We start from the raw sequence: 6,002 nt of genomic DNA, 5'->3' as shown, positions 1-6,002 counted from the left end.
TTTGAAGACAGAATTGTCAGTAGAGGACTGTGGCCTCCCAGATCCCCAGATCTCAGTATTTCTGATTATTATCTTTGGGGCAACCTGAAGCAAAAAGTCTACAAAAATAATCCCCGCAGCATTGATAGTCTTCAAAATGAAATTACACGCGTAATTCATTCAATTACCGTCGACGAACTGCAGAGAGTGTCGCGTAATTTATTTGTGAGATGCGCGGCATGTTTGCAAGCAGAAGGAGGTCACTTTCAGCACCTGTTATAAACCACGGTAAGTTATCTTTTTACTGTATTCTTATAAATGTGTGCATGTAGAGCAACTGATGGACGGAGACTCAGCGACACCACTACACTCACGCTATCGGGGAACGGCACTGCAGTCGCGGGGAGGAGTTGCATCCGTTCTGCGGTGGTATGACTCACGGCAAATTGCAGCCGCGGCGCGCACTTGATTGTACGCACTGTATAAACAGTTATCTAAATAGCCTTAAATATTTGTTTTGTAAAATATATATTAGACAAACAGTGCAGATACTTAATTTCATTAGTCTTGTTATATTCACGATAACTGTGTAACATACATGTTAAATACAGTATTCCTTCTGAGTACAGAGAACTCATGTGGACTCCTTACATTATTGTTTTTGCTTATAAATGAACTATTATGAGCTAAACATTGCCATGATTCGGCATCATCTGAAGATAATGACCGCTCTATCTTGTTAAGGAAATCGGATGAGTTTCCGTTGGATATATATAAATAGCTTATATCACAAAAGTCATCAGTCAGGCGTTTGTGTGTGTTCTATCCATGAATTAAATTAAATTAACGCATTCAGAAGATTGTGTCTGTCCATCCGCCTGTTTCATCTCAAGATTTTGATGGAAATTATTACTCCGGATTACAAATGGTCGGACAAATTTAATTTTCGTTGCCTTTTGTACATACGTGTAACTACCATCGTAAATGCAACACTTATTTTCGTCTTTCACAGTAGTGTATTACAACATATTTCGGCCTCGCTCGGCCATCATCAGGTGAAGCCGAAACATATTGCAGTAAGATACAATATGGTAGAAGTAAAGTCCCTGTGCTTAACTAATTAAGCACTATGCCATGAAGGGATATGGGGGAATGGATGTATAGATCCACATTTTCTTGACCTCGGCACTAGCTGGAGATGAGTGGTCAGCTTCAAGCCCCTGCCGCCTTACCCCCAAAGAAAGAACCCCCAGTACCCACTGATAGGAGGTTGGGTGGACCACAGAGCCGGTCTGGACGACGTGAAGAAGAGGAAATTCTTCACACCACTGGGATTTGAACTCCAAACTCCTCGGTCGTCCAACCCATAGCTATATCTATACAGACTACGCTATCCCGGCTCCTAATTTAAATCCAAATTTATTAATTTAAAAAAATTAAATTGATTATAAACAATGTGACACAAAATTTACAATTTATTAATGTTTTTACTTGAAACGGTCTTTGTTGTGTGAGAGTTGGGATTCTCACGGCAACAAGTATGAAGGTTATGGCATGTAACGCCGTGCATTGTGGACAATAGCTACCAACGTTTCGGAACGTCTTACTGCTCCACATTCAGGATGGAGTAGTACATCGGCGTGCCTGTCTTGATTTAGGGAGAATGGTGCGAGTTTCTCAGGCCTTGCGTACGGTAAGGCTACGGAGACTTTTGCACTGCAAGTGCTACTTCCAAATTTTCCAGAAGTTCACGGTCCACGTATTACAACAGCATGAAGCCAACATGCAGCTTGCTGGTTTCTTGCTTGGCTCAGTCTTCAACCCTGACGATAGAGGCAATACGTTCCTCTGAAACGTGGGTTGATTTTCAATGGACGACGCTGCAATGTATCCCAGAAGACATAACTCTTCACAACCATCGCTGTGGGAACCTAAGCTCTAAATTTAATGAGATTAATGAGCTACGTAAACAAAATGAAACTAGGAAGCTACACATGGCAGTTAAAACATAAAGAAAGGATATCAACCACAGATAATTTGATGCAGAGATAAAGATGGAATTATAGTGGCAAACCCAACAGAAATCAAAACAAGGTGAACAGAATATTTTCAAGAGCAGTTGGGTAAAAAGGAGGCTGATGATAATGAAGAAGAGCTTAAAGCCTATGAAGATGTTGAAAGCAGAACATATGGTAACAGAGATGAACTTGTGAAGGCACCAACATTAGAAGAAACAGACCATGTAATTACAAAACAGAAACGAAATGAGATCCCCTGGAGTTTCCTACAATTATTATAAGTACAGTATTGCACAAATATCTGTCAAATTAGATTTTAGAAAAGAAACACATAAGATGGCGTTGACTTCAACAAGTATTGCTCAGTCAGCGAGACTAAAGCGCTAAATTGCGTGAGCCTTGAACGGCTTTTCTGTCTTATAATTCGGAATAACTAATAGTCTTTCATATGGCAGTTGGTCTAGATGTTCTATTTTGTAAATGGTTCGTGTAAGCCAGAATAATCCAGTCAGTCAGTCAGCTTCAGCCTGAAGGCCAGGATATGATACCCAGCAATGGGTACAAGTTTCCTTAATCTCCCAGTCTCTTACCCAATGGATGCCACGGTTCCTTCTTCATAATAAAAAAACACTCCATGGCCTGTAATCCATAAGAGAACTATATCGAGTGCGTGACTGCCGCTTGTCGGCGAAGTTAGCGCCAACTTTTGAAGATAGTGGTCAGCACAATGGATCCCCACAGCCGTTAATATCGGTTTTATAGACTTTGAAATAGCTCAAATATCCTCATGAGGCTGAGTGGACCCCGTTCCAGGCCCAATACTTCTCAGAAAATCTGGTAGTGCCGGGAATCGAACCCGGAACCTTTGGATCTGTAGCCAGGAACTCTAACAACTAGACCACAGATGCGTCCTCCTTCACAAAGGACCAACAATGATGTTGATAATGATAACATTAGCAGGCCTGCAATTTCACGTATAGCTATTACCACATAAGTGACTTCTATACCAAACCAGCATGATCCTCTAAAGCACACAGAATAACTGCTCCGCTTTATTATACATATTTATCATTCTCATTGACAGCCTTGAGTGGTAAACTAAATCATGACCTTTCTTCCCAGCAGCTCAGAGGGTCATCTGATTTCATGGTGGCCTTCTGTTTCGGAAGGTAAACAGTCTCCATTTCACTAACCAAAGTCTGCAGCCCACTTTATCCTGCCTAGCAACTAGCAATATCTGGATTTTAAATTATACCAGTATTTAATTTCAGAGTTACATGTACATTTCCAGCAGACTAATGGTACAGATAAAGAGACAACTTGTGACTATTTGTTACTATCCATATAGTCATATGTTGTTGTTTTATTACCTTTAGCCTAGAAATAATGTGTTCTTTCTATAATGCAATGAGAAAAAAGTTGTCACTGTGCTTAACTAATTAAGCACTATGCCGTGAAGGCATATGGGGGAGTGCATGTATAGATCCACATTTTCTTGACCTCAGCACTAGCTGTAACACAAAATAGTATTACTCAAAGATAATCTGCATAACCAACCTTGGCCTTCCTTCCCTATCTACTAGCTTTGGGGTGAATTTAAAATCCCACACAATTCCAGTCCATCATCATCAGTAATCTGTCAGACGACAGGTCCACAGTCTCAAAACAGTTCCTCCACTTAATGCAATCTAGAGCTTTCTCCTTCAAATGAGAATATCCTTTTCTGTCCCCAAGGTGATCCAGCATCTTCTTACATCTTCTTCGTCTTCTGGTCATTTCTATCCACCTCTCTATCTTTCCTTCCAGCCCACTGACCATTTAACAGTGCTGTCTCAAATGCAGAGGTTACATAGCATCAAATCAAATTATTTAGGATAACTATTTAGTGCATTGGAAAAGGCTGGCAAAGTAGCATTTAAGGCCTATTTTGAAGAAAACCATTAGAAACATTACTCTGAATAGTTAGTGACATGGCTGAGATTCATACTGGGTACCTCCTGAATAAATTCAGCCATGTAAACTAACCTGGTTAGTGATTAGTTCTAAAATGAAATCTCCTACACAATCTTCATGTCCTCTATCTACATACTGGATACTTAAACAGACTTCCATTTCATTAATTTCCAGATTCCTGTATACTAGTTTCAAACATTCAGCCAACTTCATGGCATAAGGTTTTCCTTGAACACTTGACAGCTACTCTGCTAATGACAAAGTTCCACTGTTAAAAAACCTAAATTTTAATTTCTGATATTATATGTTATTTACATCTAGCTAGTTCACATGCTCATGTTGCTCATGGCATTAAATTACCAAGATAAGATCTACTCTGATAAGATGTTCATATATTTTCACAAAAATTAGTGCCAGATGAAAGACACGAAAGCTTTTTAAAACAAATCCTAAAAATACTGATTACAGTTTTTAAAAGAACTATCTTCAGAGATGTAACGCTGTGTAGTCTGGTATAATTTCACCCCTGTTTTGGAGCAACATACTTCCTCAACATTCAGGGTCAAAGAGTAAGCCAAGCAAAGCTCACAGTGGTGACTATTAAAAAACATTATCTTCTAGATATTGTTGTGTATTCACGTAGATCACTGATGTTCTGGAGGATCTTCTACTTGATTATACAGCATCACATCCCAGTAGATAGTACTCTTTGTCACTACTGAGAATCTCAAACCTAACAACAGAATTCTATCTTGAGATAAGTCACTGAGTATCTTTTTTGTATTTCTGATCTTGTGAACATATACAGTACGAGTATTACCATTCCCAGTTCTTTTGAGCAGTTATAACTTACCACTGAGTTTGATTTGTTTCATCCTGGACAATCACATTAACAATATTATGAAAGGTTAATTAATTCTGTCCGGTCTGACTGCATTCAAACTGGACGGAATTAATTAAACTTTTATAATTACCACTGAGCATCAACTATCATGTTTTCAATTTGTCACTTGTACTTTTGGACAAAAGAAACAATAACTGAAGGGTGGTCACATCCACAAATGAATCTGTAAATTTATCTGTTACTAGTCATCTCAGCGGCCTCCGTAGTCTAGAGGTAACGTTCCCACCTCATGACTCATGGTACACGGGTTCAAATACCCGGTGGAGGTCGTCAAATTTTTAAGGGCGGAAAAATTCAGGGAACAAGTCCTCCGGGAGGGACTTTAAGCTGTGTGTCCCGTGTCGTAACTTTATGGCACGTAAAAGAACCTCATATCCCCAAAGGGGATCACTGAGCCAAATTCCAGGACGTTTCCCGCCCAACAATAGCCTCTGAGGCCTCTGATAGATGGGGGAAGCATTATAGACACCACTAAGCAAGTGGCCAAACTCGCTTGCTCGGCGGGACGCACCATTTATCAGTAGGGTAAAGAGACTGGTAGAATATCATAGAGGGAAGCACAATAGATCAAACTGGTCACGGTGCATGGGGAAACCCACCCTCTTTAAATAACTAACTAACTAACTACTAGTCATCTCACTGAAGGCATGGATGTCTGCGTTTATGTGTAGGTAGCAGCCTTTTGCAACAGGCTGAGCCCCCGTCCAAGGAGTCCGACTGTCTTAGGATTAAGAAACTGTGAAACAAAGCGTTTCACAGATGCCCTATGCTCTAAAGTGGGAGCAACAGGAAAGAGAGAGAGAATCATTAGTCATTTAGCTTGTTTAGACCTCAAATGTTTCAACACATGTAACTCAACAATCTATTCTCAAAGAGAACAAATAATTATACGAAGGGGGACCCAAAAATAACCGGAACCGAACTGTTGCGCGCGCATGCTTTGTAGTTAAGAGTTGTCCTGCTAGGTGGTGTTAGCTGGGGGTCTCCCGCGACTGTTAGTGAGCTGGCATCAGTCTGAGTTAAGTGGTTTGTCTGTGGTGCTCTGTTGTGTGCGTTCCTGTTTCAACCCTTTGGCGATTAGTGAGATGGCCGACCAGAAGGAACAAAGAGTGTGCGTGAAATTTTGCTTTCTGTTAGGGAAAACTGCA

Source organism: Cryptotermes secundus, unplaced genomic scaffold (genome assembly GCF_002891405.2).
Source record: "Cryptotermes secundus unplaced genomic scaffold, Csec_1.0 scaffold70, whole genome shotgun sequence".
Taxonomy (NCBI): Eukaryota; Metazoa; Arthropoda; class Insecta; order Blattodea; family Kalotermitidae; genus Cryptotermes; species Cryptotermes secundus.
Note: the sequence above shows the minus strand (reverse complement) of the source record.